This window comes from Catharus ustulatus, chromosome 3, assembly GCF_009819885.2.
Source record: "Catharus ustulatus isolate bCatUst1 chromosome 3, bCatUst1.pri.v2, whole genome shotgun sequence".
NCBI classification, from domain to species: Eukaryota; Metazoa; Chordata; class Aves; order Passeriformes; family Turdidae; genus Catharus; species Catharus ustulatus.
This window is the reverse complement of record NC_046223.1, coordinates 53,201,364-53,228,050: the sequence shown is the minus strand read 5'-3', so window position 1 is coordinate 53,228,050 and position 26,687 is coordinate 53,201,364.

Sequence of the window (26,687 nt, the reverse complement as noted above, 5' to 3'; positions counted from 1 at the left end):
AAAAAATAAAAAACAGTAAATCTGGAAGGATGAGTCAGGTAGACAGGAGAACAAATCAGAGATCCACCACCCTCTCCATGAATAAGGGAGAAGTATTAACCATCTCAGGGACTTGAAGAAAGATGTCTGGAGCTCTCAGGAAGACAGGATTGCTGGATCCAGCCCAAACCGTGGTGCTCCGTACTAGCACAGCAGGACATTGCTCTAAAATGATTAAACTGGATTATTTTTATTAAGAAATGAACTCCAGAAAGAATAAACAGCCCTTCTCACAGTTAAAGATATCTCATTTACTACCTCTATTTGCCCTGGCTACCGGATCACAGAGCATCAGTTTAGTTGATTATTACTAAAAACACTCCTTCAATTACAGTAATTTCACGACCATAAGACGCACCGGACTATAAGGCGCACCCCCCGGGAGTCGGCAAATTTTGCAACTTTGTAGATCATATAAGGTGCACCGGACTATAAGGTGCACTTTCTTTTTGCAGCGAGGAGTCGCGCAGCGCACAACAAATTAACGAATTACTGTCAAGTGCTCAATTTGGAAACATTTTTCAAAGATCGGTGTAGCCTTTAAATGGAGCCGCAGGCGCCCTCCCCGTGCAGCGGGCCCCGGCACTCCTGCCCGCCCCCGGCCCCATCTGGCATGGTTCACGGTTCCCACCGTGTGGCCGCGCTGCATCCCGGCTTCCACCTGGCCGGTGGCAGCAGTGCTTCTCCCCGCTTTCCTGCAGCAATGGCCGTGCCACTTCTCCCCGCTTCCCCGGGGCTGCGCCGCTTGTCGTTGCTTTTCCATGGCAGCGCTGGTGGCCGCGCCACCTCTCACCGTTTTTCCGCGGCAGCACCGTTGGCAGCAGCCACACCACCTCTCACCACCTCTCGCCGCTTTGCTGCAGCTGCAGGGGCTGCACCACCGCAGCTGCCACTTTGCGGCGGCTGCCCATGTTCCGATGCCGCCACCGAGCAGGCTCTGCTCGGGGCTGTTGCGGGCTCACACTTCTGGTTCCCCCTGTGCCCAGGCCGGGGCCGTCTGGTTTCTCGTTTCCCCCATGCCCGTGCCCAGAGTGGTGCCACCTGGTTTCTTGTTCCACCCGCGCCTGGACCGGGGCCGGCGGCAGCTCTCTCCCTCTCCTCGCCGCTCCTACCGGCTGCAGCCGTCCACTCCCACCCCCGCCTCGTGACTCTGCGCTCCCGCGTCACTGGTCCCCCATTACGGCACGCACTTCTGGTTTGGCAAATTTTGCAACTTTGTCCATTATATAAGGTGCACCGGAATATAAGGCGCACTTCCGGGTTCAGGGGAAAAATTTAGTCAAAAGGGTGCACCTTATAGTCGTGAAATTACTGTAATATAAAATTGGCTTAACAAGTTTCAAATCAAGAGAACTGCGACTGCGATGGCTAATACCTACTGTCCCCTCTCAGAGTAATACAATAGCAGTGATCTTTTATGACTGACTGAGCATGAATGTTATTCTCCCCAATGTGGTTTAATCTACCCTGTCAGACTCACGGGGGGTAAGCTAACATCAGTGGGAACCATTCAGTTAAGTCCCTGTGAACTATTCTTTAAATTTCCCCTCCACACACATCACCTTTTAGAAAGGCAATTACACTGCACAACAACACCCCCTGAGTCTCTGGCATCTCATCGCCAGAGAAAAAACATAGTTTCAACCTATCAGGGCAAGTAGGAGTAATGCAGACCATCCCTGCTAAGGAAAAATCAGAAGTGGAGTGACAAAGGAAAATTTCTAATGATAAATGGGGCACACTAACAGCAAGACACCCTACCTTGTCACTGATATCCTGTCTGCTGCTGGAGTTATTGATACTGACCTCTATACCCACAAAATATTTCCAGAGTCATCTATTGTGTCTATATTTGGCCCACTGACTAAAAGAGAAAAATATTTGAGGATTCAGGACCTATTCAATCAAACAAGCTGAGGGAACTTTGTGCTGCTATACTTCCATTCTTAGGATTACGATCAGGGGAAGGCAAAGGAAGGCTTAGCTGGTAAAAATAGATTATGATATTTGGGGCTGAGGCGTGCTAAAACCTGTTTACCTTTCAATATCTTTAAAACTTTACCTTTCAATTTTACTGCCTTTTTTCCTTGCAAGCTCCCCATATGACTCCACATATGTCATGCCTACTGCTCTAACTAGAGTTACAGCAGTCATCACCACAACCAGTTCTCATCCTTCCCCAACATTTCTCTTTTAATATGAATTAATGAACGGAAGGAATCTTAATTCAGATTTCATTTCTCTATTTTGCCTGTGGACAGCTATCTGCCTGCAGTGACACGGAGTACTGTTTTCTATTCACTGCTGTGTGTGCTATCCTCCAAAGACAGCCCAGGCACTGCAAACCCAGACATAGATCACCTCAAATTTCTGTTTGTCACTTCTTGGAGCATTTTTACTCAGCGGTATTACTCTCCTGCAACTCTTTTGCCATGGAGAAAATTTTAGTTTCAAGATGCTGGTAAGTACAGTAAATTCACGAATACAAGTCGCACTGAGTATAAGCCGCATCTCTGGGTGTTGGCAAATATTTCGGTTTTTGTCCATAAATAAGCCGCACCCGAATATAAGCCACTCTGTCGCTCGCAGCGAGGACCTGCGTGCAATTAGTAACAGAACGGCGGGAGGGCGGGGTTTACTGGCTGAGCTAAGGCTGTGCAGGCTCAGCCCGCTAGGGGCTGCTGACGGGGCCAGGTGGCCCAGCCCGGCGCTGCCGCTCGGGGCTGGCCGCCGCTGCCACTGGGCTCGGTCACCCCGCGGCGGCGCTGCCCCGCAGTGGCAGGCAGGGACGGAGCTTCCCCCGCTCCTACAGCAGCAGCGGCGGGCGGGGACGGAGCTTTCCCGCGCCCGTGGCGCCGGCGGCGGGCACGGACAAAGCACCCCGCCTCCTCCCCGGGCCGTGGCAATGGCTGCGCGGGGCTCCTGTCGGCTCCCCGAGCTGCGGCAATGGCGGCGCGCACTTCCCCCCTGTCCTCCCCGGGCCGCGGCAATGGCGGCGCGCCCCCCCCCCCCGTGTCTCCCCTGGGCTGTGGCAGAGGAGGAGAGCTCTCCCATCTCTCTCCCCGCCCCCCGTGCTGCCTGCAGGGAGTCAGGGCAACAGAGAAACACTGTAACAATCGCGGAATGCCGGCTTTTACTGGCAGGTGCTTGGCTCGGCGCCCTGGCTGGCACGTCTGGGGTTGTAAATGTCAGAAAATTATTCACATATTAGCCGCCCCCGACTATTAGCCGCACTTCCGGGTTTCCACCAAAATTTTTGTCAAATTGCTGCGGCTCGTATTCGTGAAATTACTGTAATTTCTTCTTTCCAAGGCCTGAATATTCCACCAACAGCATTTCATTGCTACTTTTCTGTAAGTGGGTTCGTATTCAAGGATACTTAACGCCTCATTTTAAAAGGGACACCTAGAAATAAGTCACTCTTTTTCATTACAGCTATTTTATCCGCGCTCTAGTTCATCTTGTGTCTTTATCAAAAGTAAGGAAAAACTTTTTTTAAATGTGATTTTTCAAAAAGCTAAGAATACATAATAATTTAAGACTAGAAATTTTTTTTTCATTTTTTCCTGTACCAATTTGCAGTATTCACCAGCTTTTCCTGAAATCCCCATCAGCTTCTCCCATTACAAGTTCTATGCAATATTATTTTCTCCATAAACATCCTGTGAATACTGACTTTAATTAGTAGAGTGTTTTCCCAAAGGGTAAACTTTATTAAGGACCCTCCCAGGCCCACTGGAACTCTTCAGCTTTAAGTGAAGAAATACGGGTGGTATGAAAACTTTTAGAGGAAATTCCTTGAAGTATCTCTAATCCCATTATATACTTCAGAGGAGTATGCTCAGGTTAGTATCAAGAAGAGTGGCATGGAAATTTTCGCCCCTCTTTTATGGCACCGAGTCACTATGGAGTGGGGTTCATGAAGTTCAGCTGCTCTAGACAGCTTAGATGTGGAAAGCGTAAAAATATTTTCACCCAAAAATGTGAAACATCATATGTTGAAATTTGGATATATGCACACTCACTGTCATAAATAGAAAACATGCAAAAAAGGAAATGGCTTAAACAGTCCTATGGGGGATCATTCACCGGCCTGAAACTCTAGCTCACCATGGAATGTTTGCTTATGTTATAAACAACTACTTCCTAACAAGCAATTTGGAGTTTCACTTTGTTCTTTTCGTATCCAGTGCTGGTTTGTACTTTGCATTTCACATATCATCTTTGCACTGTATAGATCAAATACAGTTCTCTTCAGAGTTGTAGAGAAATGATGACACCTGTAAGTAAGGGCCTGAAAAGCTTTTCAGTGAAGAACAGCTTTTAGTGCTCTTGCCTGAGCACAACAGAGCCTGGTAGGATATTGAAATATGGTCCATGTTTCCCTCCCTCAACTAGATGCTCACTTTTGAAGACTAACAACTGTGCAACCCTTTACAGCACTGCCTCTCAATGCTTATTGCCTGGATACCTCCTGAGGAGCAGGGGTGAACAGCAGCTGAGGAGTGAGGCAAAGTGCTCAAAGGCAGTCAAACTGCTGTACTTTTGTACATCAGCACCGCAAACATTTATTCTTTTTAATTTCATTTCTGCAGCATTTAGATGGGGATAGCCCCCTTCTTCATACTTCCACACAGGTGAAATTATTTCACTCATCTTCAGGTTTGATAGCTGCTGTTTCTTTTATTACTCCTAACACTTTGTGAGATCCTAAATAAGATATTTATTCAGCGCAAACAACCTCTGCCCTCCAGGCCAGCACAGGGTTTCTTAGATAAACAGTTCCATATATGCTAATGATGATGTCTGCCTGGAAGTAAGGTTATAAAACTCAGAGCCACCCCTAGCTGCTTTTTTCCACCATAAAAGAAACAGGTCAAAACATGCCCCTTGGGCTTCAAGAGTAGTTTATATTACCAAAGAAAAAATCCATGACAGTGTAAAGCCCCTGCACATTATGGCACAGGAAAAGCTAAGTTCTTTTAAAAGTGATGGATGCAAAGTCTAAAAGAGATCTAAATCCATTTTGGCAGTTGTAGGTTGCTCTCAGGTGCAGCACAATGTAATTCCTCTTACTAATTGACTAATTTATGCATGACAGAACAGTCAAATATGCCTTGGTAAACATTTGTCAAGACCTGCTCCTCCTTTCCTCTCTCACACTATCAGGTGAGATCTTTCACTATGACTGGACCCTTGCCAAAAAAGAAGGAAGGATGCCACAGTGATGGCTAAGAGCACAGAGAACGGGATTTGTGCTGAGAATTCTTCTAAAACTCTGGAACATCTAAATTACACTTGTGCATTTTGAAATGCTACTTCAAAGTGCTTCTCCATCAGGAAGGCAAGACAGAGTTGTAACACCCAAGATTTCCTTCTTAGCTGAGATAACCTTCTCTCCTTGTAGCACCTCCTTTTTTTGTCTTGACAAAATACAAAATGGTAGCTGGGAGAATGGTACAAGGATCTAAGCCCCATCCCTTTTTAGGGATGCTCTATTTAAGTGACAACTTGGATTGGAAGTCTTCTTATAAGTGCCTATACATTAAGGTTGTTAACACCCTGCAGAGCATTTCTTTAAAACAAATAAGAGGATCTTTTTCCTGCTATTACTCATGGTTGAACGGTGAGGCAAACTAAGTAGCAACTCTTGATTCTCAGCTGAAAAGTAGACCGTCAGAAAAGAGAAAGCAGTCACTACCACCGAAAAGATGCAACAGCAAAGTATGTCAGCAAACAGGGGCGAAGGTGGGGGTGGGGCTGTTTATGAGGCATATGTGAACCAAAATGCCCAGACTAGCCTAGCCCACACACACCAAAAAAAAAAAAAAAAAAAAAAAAAAAACACAACACCAACCTAGCTGTTCGGGTTTTCTCCTAGAGACTAAGACATGAATTTAACCAGGACGTATTCCCTTCAGATTGTTCTCAGGACAGATGGATATAACACTATTAAAAGTAAAAGGAAAAAAAATTAAAAAAAAAATAGGAATACCTGGCTCATTATATGCCAGGTAGGATGTCTGGTTATATTACCCCATTCTTAGTCTGTTAAATACTATTATAATTCTTACCATGAAAATGAAACCACTGGATTTGTTGTGCTGTTTGCTTCTTTTTTCTTTTCAGCATTTAAGAATGACATGACAGAAAGCTTATTCCAAATGCAGATGTTCTGCAAATTCACTAGTTTGATGGTTGTTTGCAGGCTTCTCTTTAGGAGGAATAGGTCCTTTAGGCCAGTAACCAGACCAGAAACTCTCCCACCTGATCAGCTTAGCGTTTGTTCCTATTTAGGAGTGCTAGAGATGTGCCCAAGGAGGTTGGCTGGCCAGACACCCTAGAGAGATGGTACTGCTTAGCACTGTGGTTTGAAAAGTGGTTTAGCAGAGAGAAGGATCAGATAAAAACAGTCACAGAAAAACAGGAAATTAATGTAAGGAAAGTCCTTCCACTGTATGTATTTAGTCCTCGAAAACAGTTAATTGAAGCACAAAAGAAGAGTTTATGTACCCAAACATTTCTGTATTTTCAATATTATGACTTGCTCCCACAGAAAACAGTGCCTTTTTTCACAAACCTGGCTGAACAACAGGAGAACTCTGTTTCAACTGAATCAGCAAAAAGAAGGAGTTTAAAAGAGGAAAAAATATTAAACCAAGCCTCTGAAACAATAGTGCAAAGGTCTTTGTTAGTTTAGTAGCTTGTTTATTTTAGTTTTGGGTTTAATGTGCACGGATAATTTTCTGGTTCATAATAAGAAGTAGGAAACAAGTTTCATTGTCAACAAACAACCACCTCCAACAAGGATATGACATCTTGAAAATAAAATCACTCTTGGTCTAAAATAAGTTTAGCAGAAGGAAGCAATTTTCTTGCATTATTATCATTATAGATTTTTTTTCCAGTATATTGACAACAAAGTGACCATTTAGACTTATTCTACTAGTCTGGAATTTAGGCAATGTTTAAATGGTTACTTTTGCTTACACAAGCCCTTGAAATATTTTCTCTGGTGTTCATGGCCTGATTATCAAAAGAACCAAGCAGATTTTGAAAATCTGGCCACCACATTTTACTGGGAGGCAGAAGATTGATTGTGTGACTGAAAACTCATGAGCTTTTTTTTTTTAATTGATACGAAACATTCATCATCACTAGGCACTATACATCAGACCTTTGGCATCAAAGTGCTAACCTCTACCTTTTGAAATAGGGAACTAATCTCTTGGCTTCTAATTTTATGTCAATGGTCTTTAGAAAGGAAGGAGTTTGTATGGATTGTTCACCTATATGACATTTATATCAACTGAATCTCTTCCAATTCTTACACATGTCATTTGGACAATCATAATTGAGACTCGTGCATAGACAAATGGGTCACAGCTAGCACCCATCAGTGAAAATATCCCTGAATATCAAAATCCCATTGTGCCCTCAGGTAGGACCGCCTATATCTGTTGGTACCAATACATGCTTTAGAAAATGCTCTCAGTGATTATGGAGTGTTCTTTAGAAGTTCATCTTCCCTTCAGCTTTCTGCATGCTGTGAAGGCATGAGCATCACCAGAGCCCTACATGTTTTCTTTTTGCAGCACAATGTACCCTCTCCCCACTGCACCAGAACAGTTATTTCTCATCACAGCTGTGCTCCCCAGTACAGCATAGAAGAAATCTGCTTTAACATCTACAGCAAATTTCCCACCCCAGGAGTGAGCTACTCTCCTCAGGTACCAGTGACCTCACTGGCTCAGGAAAAAGCTGCCTCCTGAGAGGATTGTTGAGCTGCCTGGATCAGCTTTGGATTGGACCTGGAGGCAGCAATAATATTAAAAAACAGATAGGACAGCAATACCCAGAGACTACAGCATCATGTCGTGGTAACTGTTCTTGCAAGCAGTTGCCTTCCAGCAAAGACTAATGCTAGAACTGTGGAACAATAACCAAAATAAAGAACAAATATACTTTACTTACATGTTCCCATGTCATGGGAAGAAAACTGTTTTCCCAAGAACACAGAATATCATTCAGCTCCATCTTCCAATGTCTTCTGGGAGTTCAAAGTTAATCTGATAGGAGACATTCATTATTAAAAGCAGGATAAACTGAGATTATATCCAGCACTAAAACTTTTATTTGTTTTTTCAGAAGATACACCATCACCCAGTTTCACAAAAATGAACTTTATTGACCTCATTGTCATACAGGACAGGGTCAATAGGATTTACAACCTACTGTTGTATAATAAAGAACTGTTATCCTATTGGTGTACCACTTGTTTTCACTGCAAAGCATAGATGATTTTCACCATAAAGGCTGCTAACTCTACCTTCTATCAGCTTCTGAGATCCTTAGGACTGTAACCTAAGTGTCTAACTAACTAATTAGCAGTTCTTCTTGGGAAAGGTTTCCTGCTGAAGAATTACTTTTATCAAAAAATATGGCAAGTGACACACATTCATGGTAATATGATACATCACCCTCCCCATCATAATTCATAGGGGTCAATTACCATTTTTGACATAAAACAGGCATGTTATCATCACTACAATCTTGAAATGTGTGCTAACTCATGGGAACACAGTAAATCATTTCTTAAAGAAATAATACAGCATATTGTTTGTATGGTACAAAGCTTTTAATAGAATTATAATCTAGTCCGTCTGTATTCAGCACAATGTTTGTGTTACTCCATAATCCTGGAGTGTGACATTCTGTGTCATGTATTAAATATTTACTTTTGACTTATTGGGCTCTCAATCTAATATAAAACACCTTTTGGGTCTACTTATCCTCTGATATAAACCAATATTATTTGCTAGGGAAAAGTATTCCATATTCCCAGGGGCATATTAACAGCTGCCTGGCTTAAATCCAAAATCAAAATAAACAACAAATTTAAAAAAAATCTTTTCAGTGACTATTTTGTTTCTGAGGGTCTAGTATCACAGGAGGCATTATTGAGTATGGTAAACAATTTTCTTGCCTTGAGTTACACGCAAAATCTCGGCCACATGACTTGCTGTTCTTTATGTCATGCAAGACAGTGACTGCATCCTTCATTTGACACCTAAATCACCAATTTCCCCAGTCCACCTCAACATCAGGAAACTTTAATCCCAAACGATTTGCAAGGAATAATAGAAGCCAAAATCTGTATTTGAAAACAAAAAAACCAACAACAAAAAAAAAGAGGAAATCTTTATTAATTAAGACAAACCTTTCCCTCATAATTTTTCTCACCTTTCAGGCATGACATAGAGGCTTAGGCTGCATCTGCAGACGTTGAGAAGCAGAGCATACTTCTGTGAGTATCAGAGTGCTTGTTTTAATACGGCTACAGCACCAGATGAACACACTTACAAGCACATTAGTGAATGACTTGGGTACTTGGTCCTGCCAAGTACTTAAAAACATGACTAATGACTTTTAACCTAGCATTTGAACGAGCCTGCAACTTCAGTGAACACTTATGAGATGACAAAGTTATGGTGGGCTTTCTTTTACGAACATTTTTGTCCACGTCTTGTTCTGCCTTTTTGGCACAATGTTGCAGACAAACAAAATTTTATGAAAAGCGCAGGAACAATGACCTTCTCAAGATCATTCTCTTGCTTCTGGTAGCCTGCGACTCCTTGTTATGTAGCTTTTTCTACCCAAAGTATTTTAAGAGGCCATGTCTCTTATGAACCACTGGTGTTGAATAGTCAAAATTTCACATTAACTGCAAATGTTTTCCCCTTATAACTGATCCTTTACATTTCCTTCCCTTAAGATTCCTCATTTGCAAGCTGTTTTCCTTTTTTATAACTAAGCATTACACCAATTAATTTCTTGGCCTCATGTGTCCTGCATCTATGGACGAACCATGTTATGCCCTAGCTCTAACAAGTGTCATGCAACTTGTAGTCATTAGGCAACACTTTAGCCTTTATTTTATCATGTCCTGTTTAGTGGAAAACAAGATCTTTCTACAAAGCACCCACAGAGATAAAAACCTGTCTAAATGAAAATGGAAATCAGTATGTTACTTTACTAAATGACAAGGAACGTGAGCAGCTATGACCACATCCTAACAGAAAATAGTCTTTATCAAGCATCAGTCCATCTCTGCAGGTGACTGCAGTTGCTTAATTATTAGAAGAGATTTTTGAAATGTTGTGGATGGAAGGAGTGACTGAGCTTCCTTGCCACCATAGTTGAAAAATGACATCTGTGAAATGGCATTTTTCTGAGAAGGTGGGCAGCTGTAGAGCTAGTGCAGATCCCTGAACTATAGAGTAAGGTAAAGAAAGATCCATGAACAAGATTTGAAATAGGTATTCTGTAAATCAAATTACCAAAAACATTTCTGGTTAAAAAAAACAAAAAAAACAAAAAAACAACAAATTCTTGGGATTCATATCAGCATGGAGCAAGGAAGGCAACAAACATGCAAGGAAGTCACAAACCTCAGAGGCACATGGGGACACAAGTCAGTGGGAATCCTCTGGGGCTTAGAAGACTGAGGAGGAAAACCAAAAGAAATACCAACTCTGCTTTGGGAGATCAAGATAGCTCCAGAACCTGCCCATGTGGGAAAAGCGTGAGTGCTTCATACACACAGATATTTTGACATATGTTTTTTTATATATAACATATGATCTGAGTGTGGACTGTAATTAAAGGGAACCACTCTTATGAATCAATATATGATCTCACATAAGTTCAATATGTAAAACATATGCTATTTAGGCATATATAGCACTTGCATACAGCTTACATTTTTGATGCATCATGGGCAAGGATAATAGGAGACATTTGGATGACTGTGGATGCAGAGGGAAGGCATTATCAAGGCAGGAGAAGACAATATTCTAAAAGAGTGTACAATAGTAGGAATGATGAAAAAAACACAAAGAAAAATCAGTGAAATTACTTAGAGATGGCAAAACGGCAGTGTGAGAGGAGGAGGAGGATGAGGGGGAGGAGGAAAAGGGGTACTTCTGTTTTCTAGCTTGGAGTGCAAAAAGCCTATAGTGAGAAAAATGCATCTCAAACAATTTCTATGACAGATGGGAGAGAAGCAAAAAGCAAATACCAAAAAAAACATGGGTAGAGGAAAATAGATTTAAAAAACACTAGCAGAAAAGAAAGAAAAATAACAGAAGATAAATGAAAGAAAAATTAATTAAAAATAGGGAAGTAAAAGAAAATTAAATGCTAAAAAAACCTCACATTAAGAAAGAAATGGGGAGTACAGAAAAAGAAACAAAAAGCAGTTGATTATTTTATTGATAGCAATTAAATGCATTAATGCAGCTTGAAAAATAAAGTATCATTTTCTGTGTATTAACAAAGTAATATTAGACATTTTTTCTCAGCCTTTGTCACATCATGTCTCCTCCGGATGTTGAGATTATACATCATTAGGATCCATTCCGATGAAAGGCACTATGTAAATTTAAACTTATTAGCATAGTAATTGTGACATTTTCACAAATGCATCATGATTCACTCTAATTTATTTGTTATTTGAAATTATTTGCCAACTAATTTCTGTAATTCTTGGTCTGCAGCTCATCCATAGTTCATTGTGAAGAACTGAAATTCATAATCCAGGCTATTTTGGTTGAAGAAATAATCACATGGTAATTTTTTTCTTTCCTGATTGGAGGACTGTGACTCTTAGAATATTCATTTTTCTCCTTGATTACCAATTTAAAATCTGTTTGTAGCTAACAGTCTGTATTTTTCATATAAAACCCTGTGCTCTAGAAGGAGATCTTGCAGGAAACTTGTTTGTCAGAATGGATATTGATGGAAAGTGAATAAAATAGTTATATCTACGAAGTCATTAAAATTCATTTAAAATTGCAAATGAATGTTCACAGTATGTTTCTTCTAGCATTTGCCAGCTCTGGAAATAATCATGGCCTAAATTACACCCAGGAACATGTGTGTACACCATATTTAAGACAGATTTAAAATTCTCACTAATTTATGCGTGAGAAATGGAGTTGATAACACTTCTAATTAGCTTGGTTTACAAAAGAGCAACATACTATTATTCTTCTAAAGACAATAAGCTGATAGGCCCTAATACATCAGCAGCAAATGTACTTGTATCTGTATTTGTGATTCTCATTCTGAAATGTAGATTTGTTCAGCTAATTCATTGTTTGATACAAGATATGACTCATTAAACCTAAATTCACGGTAAACACCAAGCAATTCCTTTATTCTTAAGGAAAGGTTGTATCAAATTCTGGGATGAAAATATTGCTCATTATTTCATCTCACTTAGAAATACTGTGTGCATTAGTGCTTGTAATGAAGAACTCTCTTTCCATCTGAAAGATTTTAATTTGAGCCTATAATCAATCTCTAGTTTCTATAATGGCTAATTTCTGTTTCACATGGCACTTTGCACATCAGATTGTGTTTCACCTATAGAGAGATAGATTAATCATAACAAGGATATAGTAAGATGCCCCCAGATGCAGACTTAACTGGGATTTTTTAATTACATCCATGTACTCAGTTATTGGTTCTGTCTGGATGCCAATTCTTTGGTCCCCATAGCCGTGGCCTCATCTTCACTTGAAGATACAATTTCTTTTATGACACTTCCTACCTATAAGTGAAGTTTTCATTAGGGAGAGAGTTTTTGTATATCCAAAGATCCGAGATGCCCAAATTTTGCTGAGAATTTGAAATTAAATGGAAGCTGTCAACAACCATTTGCTTATGTGAGCAAAATATTCCCACTAGTTGTATGATTGTTGTCAACCTGTGTCCCCACCAAAAATATAGAATAAGGTGACAGGTCTACACACAAGCAGAAACACAGAATACCCATAGGTAGGCTATAAATTTGCTCCAAGAATAACAAAGGATAATTTTTAATTCTATTATTTCATTTTGTGTCAACTTGATGCTTGTAAAAAATGATAGAATAATTGTCTATGGGAATTAGTCCTGTGTTCATCAGCCATAAATTTAGAGCAGCAGTAAGAGGAGTTTCCATCATTTTCCCTGAAAAATGCTTCAATCCTCATTTTGAAGATCAATAAAAAATCATTCATCTGCTTTTCTGTTTCTCTGTTAGATTCCTAACAAGTGGTAGCTGTCATGATTTCATGTAGGTAACACATTGTGGGTTTGCATACACAGCCAGTCAGTCCAGATGTGTAAGATAATATTTAGATTAGTGAGCAGATGTTCTAGACAGCCACACTTTAAAAGTGCAGGGAATTTCAGTATTGCCTGCATATTCTGAGGAGCATATAAATATTTTTATATTGTTTCCTCCACATCAAGGAATTACATTCCATTGAATGATAATCAACTTACTAAGCAAGTAAACTTGTGCAAAATACACTATATACTAGATGTTTGATAACAAAATTATTAAAATAAAAAAGGGTTAAAGCAGTGAATGCAATTATATTGTCTAAGTCAGTATTATTGTTTCTCACTGAAAATGGATACTGTAATGAGACATTTAAATTATAATACTCTGTTATGAAAGAAGGACCAGGTACTGAGGTATCTGGATTTATTTTTTTTCTGCCAAAAATATGTTCTGTTTTTATCTCTAATTATACTCTTCTAGGAGAATAAATTGAGCAGTTTCACATACTTAGAGGTTCTCCATAGAGCATCAATAAACTTCAATAAACTTCAGCCTTCAGCAAAATTTCAAGAAAATCAAGCTGTGTTTTGAGCAAACTTGTTTCAAGTTATGGAAACCATTCAAATTGAACAGTTTAAAATTATTCTTGTCACTAAACATAACAAAAATACTGTTGCCAGTCTGATTCCATTTTAAGAACCTAGTACTCTTCCATTTAACATAAAAGCAAAACTCTGTGGGTGGAACAAAACCAAAAACAAAATTATTGACATGAAGGCAATCTGTTGAATCTCATAGAGTCCTATCAGTATCTCTGTGAAAGTAAACATTATATTCTGAAACAAGAGGAAGAAGAAACAGTGCAGTTGTGGTTTACTACTATAAAAGCTTTTCTTATTGTTTTTTTTTCAAAGCTATATCTTGTTCCAAGATTTTATTGGCTAGTTATAAAAGTTGCCAAACACCTATTATAGAACTCAACATGGTACTTAGGTATATATATTTAGACCTTTGTATCCATTCCTAAGCCCCCATGCACTCTTAGATGCAAAGAGAATTTACAAGCCAGTGGAAAACCTTGAGTGTCAGATCATGTGACTAATTCAAAACACATTCAAAATAGATGAAGAGTGGGCAGAGCTAGAATCTAAAAACACCTCAAAAAACACAATGAAAATATGTGGGCGACTTGTGTAGACAACACTATTTTCTAAAGACTACGCTTACCATATAGTAAATTACTAATTAAAATGCAAATTAAACTAATCAGGTTTTATGTAGAAGGAACTATCGAATACAACATGAGGAAAGTACCACCTTTCTAAGAGAGCATTCAAGTATGGAACTGGGTTACTGCTCCTCTTTGAATCAGCAGTACATACTTTTGAGTGTAATGCAAATTTATGAACAGCACTGTAAAACTTTATAGTATATTTATTAAAGAAGTAGACTATAATGTTTCCTCTGTAAAAGAAAACAGCATTACATCACTGATTATCTTTTTTAACTGAGGGAAAAAGACAACTTACATAATTCTAACAAATCAGTAGTGAATGTCTTTTTTTTCTACTATAGAACCTGAAGTGGTTTTTTTTGCCACTAGGACAAGGAGAAGTATTGGAAAAATCAATATCATAGTGTGGTCCTGTCATTTTTTATAACCACAGTGTTCCTGAGACTCTCTGACCATATATGCTTAAAAATCAGATGTGATAGTTTCTACTGTAAGTTTCAGTACCAATTCAGGTATCATCTCAGCCACACCATAAGGGGCAGTTCAACATACAGTTCAGTATTTGTGGAGGATACTTTTGGCACAAATTAGGTGACTGTGAGTGAGACTGAGAGTGTTAGCTGCTTGAATGAGCTGATTGGCTGAACGCTGCTAAATGCTCTTTAATAAGTGCTCTCTTCTCATGTGGAAGACTGGGTTTGTTTTCTTCTGTTTTATTGGTGGAATTTCTATGCAAGCCTCCCACACACATCTAATACAATATACTTCATGTTGCACAGTGCTTTTCTGTTCTTTCAGGCAAAATTTTCATTCCGACTTGAGGATTTTTCTACGCCCCATGCCAATTCAGTGCTCCTGAAAGATCAGCCAACTGCACTAAGAGGAAGACTGCTTCCACTTGGAGGTAGTAAGCATGCACCATCCTCTCTTGGGCTCACCCCTGTATTTTCCATAGCAGTATGCAACACTTCCAGGAGAGACCTATTTATTTGCACATCTTCTCAAACACAGGCAATTTGGTCACTGCCTTTGATCCCAGCAAAAATCCATGAGGACTGAGAAAAGTTTGCAGACATATTCCAGTTGTTCAACACTCAGCCCTGGTGCACAATTCTACTCCTCAAATTTAGGTAGCTGCCATGAAGATACCTGCACCTGAGCTAGTCATCCTGGTTTCCATTTGCAATTGAGAGCTGGGGTTGAAGTCATCTTGAGATGCATCCCATCTACCATCAAGCATTAGGAAAAGTTACACCTTATGCTGGAAATGCCTAAGAGGCAGAAAAGAGAAAGATGTTTGAGCAAGATGGAACTATTGGGGAAGTTTTTTCTGGCAGATGGAGACTTTTCAACTGTCAGCATGTGAGAAAATGGGTAGCTGGCAACAAAGGAGGAAATGTAAAAGGAAAGAAGGAAATTTCTATTCAGAAGAGACTAGTCAAAATATGTGGAGACATACACTACACTGGAATTCCTGGACTCCTAAATGACCCAAAATATTTAAGTATGTTAAGAAATCTGATGTTTATCCTTGTATTGCATAGTTGTTTTCTTTCTGCATTTTCCTTTTTTACTAACTAAAATGCAGGTGGCTCTGCAAGGCTTGTAGGTTTGACTGTTTTCACCACCAAGTGTTACAGAAGCAGTGAGCTGTAAGCCAGAGCTGTGATGGGGTAAATCTTCAGGGAAGTTTTCCTGGGAACCTTTAGATTCCAGCTAGTCTTTAAAGAGCTGAAGCTCCAATTTCCAGTTTATATCAGCTGGAAATCTTTTTGCCTAGGCAGTATGCAAAAGAGGCATTCCACAAAAGTACTTTGCCTGGAATGTCCTCGGGAGACAAAGGCCCACGACCCAAAACAGAATGTGCAGACCCGGTGCCTAAAATTACCAAGTACTTAGCTGAAGTGCTTGGCCAGAATTTACTTTGATCTCATGCCAAAGTAACTCTCATTCTCCTACAAGTGCTCCTTCACAAATCCAAGATTGTATAAGAGGATTTAGATTGTGGCATTAGAGCATTTAAGAAATAAAACATGATCTAATAAGCAAAAATTTCCCATTTCACTAGCAGTACCACTGTGTCTTAAATAATTTGTTCTTCTTTAAACAGGCCTCCAACACAGTGACCCATACAACCAATAAGAGAAAATTTTGCTGAGCAAAACAAAGTATTTAACCATCTTTGGGAAAAAAATGGTTAAAGGAAAGGAAATTAAGAAATGTTTTTGAACCTCAAGGTGCAAGTCTGTAATCATGAGTATAATTAAAATCTGGAAGTAACAATTTTCCAGTTAAAATTTCATTGTTTTAATAATCTGAATTACACAATATGCTGTAGGTTATAATCTCAACATGGCAGAAAAATGGACAAAATGGCCTAATGCCAATGTTAGTATCTAATTTACATGACACTAGAAGTCAGATGCTTGGTCAATGTGAATTTTGCATAGCTCTGTTCATTTCAATGGACCCTAGAAGATCTACAGGAAAAGAACAGAAAGAAGTGCACTCCTGCATATAGCAATTGGAGATTTATTAATTATGAAACAAGTTTACATCTCCATTTGAATGGAATACCATCCTATTTCTTTTGCAGCTCTGGAACTCTTCAGTGTAAAGATATTTAAAGTTGACCTTAATTCTGTTCTGAAGGTCTAACAACTTTTTCAGAGCCTCTAATTCAGTTATTGAATTCTCAGTCTATAATGAATTGGAACATGTGCTCTTGACACACCATAACTACATGATTACGTATGTAAAGAAGTGCTCAGGATTTTAACTCTTCTGTCAAAATATACAAAATGCAAGTGCTAGGTTAAGAGCATATGTGAATGCCATCACAGAAGCTGATCACACATTTTCCTTTCAACACTTCTTTTCATCTGTATTTAGCACTTAGCAATAGTAACATATACTAAATGATTTGGAGCCTTTGCAGGTGTAATTAAGTGAATAAACACAAAAAGAATGGAGAACATTTACCTCTCTAGCAACAACATAATATTTATCTTTCAGATATTGAACAAATGAATATTTGATCAGTACACTTGATTTTTTTTTTTTTTTTTTGTTACGAGGGTATCAGGCAACCACGAAAAACAATCTTAGGTAGTGTGTGATTTTCACAAACTGAAACAAAAGTTGATTAATTTAACAATAAACTTCAGAGAAATTTAGCAAAAAGTTCCATTAAAAAAAAAAATTGAAATTTAGACAGGGTAAAATGTAATGTTATGTTAATAACAAAAGAAATGTATTTTAAAGAAGTCTCTGGTTCCAGGAAGACCCTATAAAAAGTTTAAGGGCTTAAATCAACTGTGATCTTGTGTATCTTATAGAAAAAGGAGAAAGGAGGAATATGAAAGTCCAGACCTGGATTAGCACCAAAAGAAATGTTTAAAAGGCAAGGAGGTATATCATATATAATTATATTATTCAGCAAACCTCAATATTTAACTTTGGGCCCCAAAAATACTAGCTTTTAGCACTTCCTTATCTGAAGATATTAATTGCAGCTGTAAATACTTATCAGCTGATCATTAAGGCTGGAAGATTTTTAATGATTTCTCCAAAGATTCAAAGATTAGCCACATTCCCCTCTCATTTGGCAGGCCTGTCCTCTACTGAGGAAAAGCCTTTGGCTACAAGCAGCTACTCCTAAGCCTCTGGCTTCATTGGGCTCCCTGGCTCTGAGCTATCTGGTCTTCCAAAGCCTATCGTGATGAAAAGATGTGCTACCTTCCAAATCTTTAAAACAAGCACATACCACTGCAGTGCAAAGGGTGAGTTGATTAATGCTTGCAAGTGCTTGCAAACATTAAATGTTTACATTCAGGAAAATACATATAGAACTATCTGGGCCTTGGAAGCCAAAAGGCCCTCTGGCCTCCAGCTTGGGTGTTTGTTATAACATGTTCCCAAGGCCAAATTTTGCAAGAGTGCCCAAGCAAACTTGTGACACTTGGGACCAGAGTTGGCATGGACATCTGTGGGTCATCTTGCAAACAAATAATTTATGGCTACAGGAGAAGGGATGAGAAAAAGACATGCAATACTTTCACTGCTGATTGACATTACCATATTCAAATTCCTTTATTTTAAATGTACAGTATATTTTCTTACAGGATTTTCTTGATTCATTAGCAGCCAATACCATTATTTTTGACTTTTAACAACTCCAGAGCAAGAGAGATATTTTTCAACACTTTCATTTTCTTTTTTTTTTTTTTTGCTTAGAATATCAACACCTTACAGGACTTTCTGTAGATTAATCCTTCCCCATATGATCGTGACTTTTGTCAAAAGCCTCTTAAAATGCAAAGCTGTAAAATTTGCTTTAATTTGATACTGAAATTATCTTGACAGTTTTCTTTCTAAAGAGAGGATCTATTTCTTAGCCTTGCTTTCAGAAAAGAAAGGACTTAAACTCACAGATATAAAATAATTATCATTGTTCATATTTCCAAACTTACATCAATTTCACCAGCAGAAAAACTGCAGTGTATATCTCCATATCATAGATATCAGTCATGCTGCTCAAAGCAGATCTACAAAGTGCTTGTGTAATATGACAGTGGCAGCAGAATTTGGGTTAAGACAACATCTATGGCTATGATTAATTAAACCCAGGCACGAAATTGATTCCACAGTGATTGCTTGATCATGTGGCATTTACCACAAGCTTTGCACAGGGCTGGAACAGTACATGACTCAGATGCTAATTGTCCAGAAACCAGTTCCCCCTTTTTACCTCATTGCTCGTGTCAACAACTCGAAGACAGATATGAAAATAAATAAGAGTAAATGGGGGATCCAGAGGCTGACAGATCCAGCCTTTTGTAACTGAACATCATTGCTGCTTGCATGATTTGTCCTTGTACTTTTTTGGAGAAATTGTTCCTCATGGTTTCTCTGTATAGACAGTCCTGTTGAAAGCAAAGGCCACAATAGTTATACTGTGGGATTTAGGAGTGCTCTGTTGTGGTTGAAAGAGGGTGAACATCAGCCCTCTCCTTCTTACCACAAACCCAGGTTTCCTCATAAGGAGATCTGAGTCCAAACAGGAAGGAAGTTGTGGTACTCTTTAGTGCATCTATAATGGGATAAGAGGGGGACCAGAATTTCATTACTACATAGAATATCTATCACACAATATAAACACACCCAACATGTGACTTTGCAAATATATAAAATTAATCTACTAAGCAAAATAAAGGAATCTTGGAGAGTATCAAACCAGCACTGAAATCCCACTTTCCAAAGTTCCCTCATGCCATATACTTATACTTGCACTCTTCATCCATTAAAAGAGCTTTGTTAGTTATGCTGGACAAGCACACAGCAATTTATGAAATTTCAGTTGTGCTGAAATTAATTGCTTGTGGTTGATCAAGGTGATAAAAGTGGGATATCTTCTCTCCCTCTCACCATAGCATTTTGCTCAAACACATTTAAACCCAGAGAGCTGAACAGTCAAGGGAAAGCATTCACGGTTTCCCATTTTAAATATCAGTGGAATATATGGCTGGAATAAAAGCAGATGACCTGAAAAGTTCAGAATATTTCACAGTCCTTCAAAGTTGAGATATCACATTTCAAAAACTTGATACAATTCCTTTAAAGGGCAGATGTCAGAAAACTTGAAAGCAGCTCATCCATTCTAAGTGCCTACTTTCCAAGTGAATCAGTCTTTTTCTAGGAGATTCTTTGAGTTGGAGGTCTGTGACTGAACTATATATAGAGATCACATCCCACTGCAATATTTGGAGTCACATATGGAGGAAATCAGCTGAAACAGCTGTCTCATATTTTGAAGCCAGGCTATTAATTGTTAAGTACCCATTCATCCCATTCACAAACCTGTATCTACAGGGCTTTATAATACAACCAAAAATAAATATTCTATGAAACATCTTAGCATGGAGCAGTACTTCCAAAGACCATATTCTGCATAACCTTAAGCATGCCTGCACAGGGAAATTGCCTATTACAACTACAGTAGAATAAGCTCTCCCTGTAAGCTCTACCAGAACAGCTATTCAATGAATATTTCACTCCAGAATAAAAGTGATTTAATATCAAAATAATTATTCCACTGAGACTTACTTTGCCATTGTTAAGCTGGACAGTTTCCTATTTACAATTTTTCTGTTCCAACTGGAATACCTACCCGAGGGTTTTAATCATGTACTAAAAATACAAAGAAAGTTAAATGTTTGTGCTTTCATTACACTTCTGTTAAAATTAACATTATTTATTTGTTCAAATATGGTCCAATTTATGTAATATTATTAATTATTTCTACACTGATAGAGATCTTCCAATTCAGCAATCAGTTCCTGCACATCTCTAGCAAGTATTGCACAATAATTTTTGGAAGGATTCTTTTCATATTGCTACATTTTCTAAAAAAGCAGAACTAACTACCTTTTGGACTGGCTTCAATACAATTACTTCCTGTGCATATATAAATAGACTTTATACATAAAACTGAAAAGTCTTTTGGTACAGTCTTGCTCCATTCGGATATGATAATGTTTACTTTTTACTTTAAAGACTTTATTTGCTAGTGACCATTTATTGAAAGTCAGTAGATAACATTCTTATACTTTGAAAAGGTTTTGTGTGAAATAATTCTAAAGGATGAACAAGTGTGACTAAATATTCCTTTCACATACTCACGCCAGAAATGCTAAAATTCAAACGGAGTTAAAGATTTCCAAGGCATCACCCTTTTGCTCTAATTTTCCCTTTCTCCATCATGTCTTTCTCATTCCTTTCTAAGATATCACAAGCTAAATGAGGACTGTTGACTTTCCATTGCATTTCTTCCTTAATATCAGCCTCATGAATGCTTATAGTAGTTCAAACATTTATGATGGAACTTAATCTTTTGAGTCATGCAAATATCTTTGATTGAGAATTTTCATATACCTACAATAAGAAGTAGTTTATGCAGTATAAGTTTAACCAACTTAAGAACTTTTGTCTTCCACCACTTCCTCTACAGTATATATGAAATATACTCACACAATGGTGATCAAACCCATGCTGAACTAATAGTCACCTTAAGCAATGAGTTGAGGCCAAATTCACAAGAGAAGAAGGAAAAATTTTCTCAGGAAAGTCCAAAGTCTCCATAAAGTTTATTCCTCAGCTGCTTGTTTGAAAAGTGAACCAAGGAGAGAGAGCTTGATTAGCTGATGTATGTGCAAATCCTTCAAATGCAACAATGAAATTATCTTAACAAGCTTTGTGGCATCCTTAGAACTGAGCATCTCACAGAAATTTTAGTTGCATCTAATCAACCTAAAGATTTATCTTCTTCACACTGAAAATATTTGATGGAAAAACCCGAATCCCAGAAAAGAAGTAGGTGGTCGGATAAAAAAAGATAATGAATAATTGAATAATTATTTCAGAAAAGGATATAAAAAGTTTGAATAAATTCCATATTTCATCTAAAGAAGTTTTTCTATACTTATGTCCTTGAACAGCACCCCAAAAGAAATACAAAAGACCACTCCCATGGTATTATGAGGTCTAATCTTCTTTTGAAGGTCATAACCCTCTTTTAAATCTGGGAAGTTTATACTTCTCTTCAATAGCTGAGGAACTAGAACCATTCTGAAACAGCTGCCAGAGGATTCCTGTTCACCCTGGAGGAGACACATAAGGTACTCATCATCTTCTTTCTACTGGAGCTTGAACCACATCTGAACTATTGGGAATCACTAATCACCATGTTTTTAGCCATTGTCCCCTGCAAACCCAGCCAAGGTATCAAGCTACAAGGGTTAGACTAACTAAGCCATCAGTATCAGTGAGAGTCATAAAATCATCATATAGTTATAAAATGCATATTTTTGATATTGACGTTATAGCTATTCTAGCAACACAAAATTCATTTCAATTATTGAAGTTTGTGCGTGTGCCTGTGTCTGTGTAAGGTCTAAATATTTATTAGACCACTGTCATTAGAGAATGACCCTGCACCTTTTGTTAGCACTCAGGTAGAAGTACAGAAATTAAGCTACTGAGCTTTAAGCTAGAGCTGTAATATTTTAGGGAAACAGATTCTAAGTGTATCTTTTGCAAGATGAGAATTGGATACCAAAACTGTGATAAGAAAGAGAATTATTTTATGAACTTTGACATGGGAAAACAATAAAATGGGTACATACTAATTCCTTGCTGCTAATTTTTTGGAAGCTATTCTGATGCCTTTCAACAGAAACTTGAGAATGTATGCAGTTTTAAGCAGCTATGAAAAGGTGGGAGGGGTGATGCGGGGGTGTTGAATACCACTAGCATTTAAATGTCAACCCTGGCTGCCTGAAGAGGTATTTATGTGCCTACATTGTCCTTGTGAATCTAGGTCTTTAATGTTTAATGTGGATGTTACTGATTGCTAGAGTGAGATGAATAATTCACAATTAGCAATGTATTCATCCAGCCTAGCTCTTTTCTGCTTGCAGAATATGCAAGAGCAAATCTAGATTTTCCTGAATTTATTTTCTTTATTCCTTTAGAAGGATTGCAAACAGCTTCTGCCAGAGATTTGTCCATCACAGTAGAACCCTGAGCTTTGTAAATTAAACTAAGAGTTCAGATTATTTGATGCATATTTCTGATCTCTGATTGTGGTTTCTAAGAGGTTTTGAACCTCTCAAGGGATTTCAGAAGATAAAGAAGATTAAGGAATTTTAGAATGCTTTAATTCTTATCTTCTTTAGTCACATAGCTTTTAAGGAATTCATAGACACCAATATTAGTTTTCTATTGAATACCTTTCCTGAAAACTGAACTGAAGTTACTTTTTCTTTCACTTTGCTGGAAAGTCTTTGCAAAGAAGACTTTTGAACTTGAGTCAGGATGGAGTGAACCACAGAAGCGTTATAGATGAGTCTCAGTCACCATGCTTTGTTGCATGCATCTTCATTCTCTCGGACTGCAAATTTTTACAGTCAATGTGTGGCATTGTTACCTCCCAGTCTGTAGAAGTCACCCATTCTCAGTGGGACAGCTGGGTGCCACTGTTGTCCATCTCTCTGAGTGATGATCTCTCTCTGAAGCTGCTCTTTTGAAACATCAAACCTGCACTACAACAAGCAGCTTTAATCCAGTTAGACTACAGTAAATCCTTAATAACACAAAAACTATTTTTGAATCAGTTTTGCACCCAGGTGTATTGCTTCTCTGTTTCCGCTGAACAGTAGTAAATGTCACCTATTGTGTAGAATGGTGCAAATAAAACCTGTTTGCTCAAGCCTTTGTTGAAAGCAAGTGCAAAAGGAATAGGAAATGGATGTAGAACTCAATCAAAAAAGCACAGAAGATATTTTAGAGTATTTGTCTTGCTCTTAATGATTAAACAACCAACATGTCAAGTAGTTGCTATGCAGAATACATTCACTGCTTGTTTAGTAGTTTAAGGCACCTAATGTACTCCAGTGCAAAATGCTGATGTTTTATTAACATATCGAGCTTTTTAATGTTTCTTTAATTAAACATTTAAAAAGTTCTGCAGGATTAATGTTTTGATAAAACTCCAGTATTTGTCACTGTTTTCCAACCGTGTGCCCTATCCACTAAATCTGTACAGAATCAACAGCACTGTAGCAATGGAATACTCTGAATGTCCATCTTGGTTTAAGAATAACCATTGTTATGCTTCAGTTTCCTCTCTGGACAGCCTCATCTCTTCTTTTTCTGGAAGTGAGAGGTTCGTATTGTCTGGAGTTTCAAACAGGCAATCTATTTACAATCAGAAATCAGGTACTTGCTTCTTTTATCAGATCTTGGCCTAACCGGGCTGGATTCAATGTGGACATGTCCGGTCAGAAAAAGTGGAATCTCCTCTAGAAATATACACAAGGACCATTTTCACTCCATGAAGTTTATGGAAGCCTTGAAAATACTAGAGAATACTTCTTATACACATATTTTGCGTTTATTATAGCAGCATATTTTGACATTATGCTACTGGGAAATTAGACAGAGGCCAGTAAAATGTAATAAGGGATCCAAAAAAATATAGCAACTTAATTGCTGGCTGAAGTAGCTGGACTTGAATGAATAATAAATCCTCTTTTGATGTTCAACTTCTAATAGCATTTACATTTCACATACTATGCAGCTTGGATAATCGTAATATCAGACTCAAGTGTTTGTTTCCGGTTAGCTTTAATTTCATAAGTTTACATTAAATTCCTTATGTTTCAACATAGTTCTTAAAATTTTCCCCAACCTGAAAGAATATTTAAAAGCCCCTAAAACGCTTTTCCATATGATAAATAAATAAATAGATATATTAAAAAATTACTGTTCTTGTCTATTTCTTTAAAATATAGTTGATGGGAGAACAAAAGTTTCATTAGTAGAGTTCTTAAACTTAGATCCTCTCACAACTTGAGCACAAGGGTAATACTTGTAGGACACAGGTGATACATAAACCCTTGGTGTGGACTTTGATTCAGGACAACCTAACTTACACTCTTCCTGGCGACATCACTGCACTGAAATGGATCACAAGGGAGTATATCCAAGGGAATACCCAAGTCAATTAAGTCCTTTACATTTCTGTTTATGGAAATTCTGGCATGTGGTGCTTGTTCAAAGTGGCTATGTTCTAGTATATTTCATACCCTAATATAACTAAGAGATACTGAAAGCCTTTGAGCACACATTTGAAATAGTTCAGTTGCTACAAAAATCTTTCCACAAAAAATTCAGAAGAATGACATTTTCCCACACCTGTGGCAAAATAAAACAAAGAGAGGATGTTTTAAAGGAATGTTCTTGTCACAAGTCCCCATATTCATAAGATCTAGGCTGGTCCCCATGGGATGAATAAAAAATGCAGCACTAGAGTTACAGCAACTCCCCCTCTTGAAAAACGGAATCTGATAACAAACTCAACGGACCTTTCTTTCACTGGCAAAAGCTTCTTGAAATCCAAAGGCTTTAGAAAATTTTTGCTGGTCATTAAGGTTGGTAAAGACCCTTAAGTTCACTGACTTCAACCATTAAAATGGCAGTCATGTCCAACACTAAAACACATCCCTGAGTGCCACATCTAAACATTTTTTGAATGCTACCAGGAATTTCATCACTTCCCTGGGGAGCCTGTTCCAAGGCCTGGCCACCCTTCCAGTGAAGACATTTTTCTTAATGTCGAGTCTAGACCTCTCCTGTTGCAACTTGAGTTCCTTTCCTCTTGTTCTATTGCTTGTTACTTGGGAGACGAGCCCGACCACTCCACCTGGCTACACCCCTCCTTTCAGGGAGTTGTAGAGAGTGATAAGTTCTCCCCTGAGCCTCCTTTTCTCCAGGCTAAACGCTCCCAGCTCTCTCAGCTGCTCCTCATGACTTGTGCTCCAGTCACTTCACCAGCTTTGTTGTCCTTCTCTGGATGTGCTATGGCACCACAATGTCTTTCTTGAAGATCTACTGTAGCTCCATAAAACATTATTGCTATAAGACTCAGAACCTTATATTCCTGCTGTCTTCTTAAAAGACAGGTTTTCACTTTTAATGTTGATTGCTGCTATGTAATATGTGCTCATAATTTTAGATTTCCTGCCAATAACACTTTGGGTGATAGATCCCAGCTGTATAACTCTTAATTTTAAAATAGCATGACAACTCTAGTAAATTAAGATGAAATTTCTATCAGTTCAATTTATTCAACATCCATGGGGGAATCTAGCGACCTTGGGATTTTCTCTGCTTTGAATGGTTGAAATCAGGTGTGTGGCTGCAATAATGAGCTGCTTTTCAGAAGATAAAGGGAAAATCATCACTTTTTCTCAGCAATCTTGGCCAGGAGATGCCATTAATGAGAGTCAGATGACTCTGTGTTCCACTCTGTTTTCTCATCAGCTTTCCTGATTTACTCGAGTTTCTCCTGATTGCAGTCTCTCATGAAACTTGAAGTTAGTAAGCTTTCTAGAGATCAAAATAGGTACTCATTTGTTAATTAAAAATGTACTTGTTGTTAGTAAGCATTCTAGAGATCTAAAAAGGTACCCATTTGTTACCTTAAAATGCACTTGTCTGTTTGTTGCATTAAAGAATGCAGGAGTTCTGGGACAGGGCTGCTCTGTACTCGAGAATTGAATAGACAGAGCCTGTCTGCATGACCTCAGCCCTAAACCTGGGCATGCATTTACACTGCAGATTAACATTCCTGTGCTCAGCACTGAAAAATAATCAGGTGTGTCCACCTCTCACAATTTAGATAGTTCCCATCTAGCTGTATGCATTTTAATGGTGTTTATGGTCAGCTGGCACTAG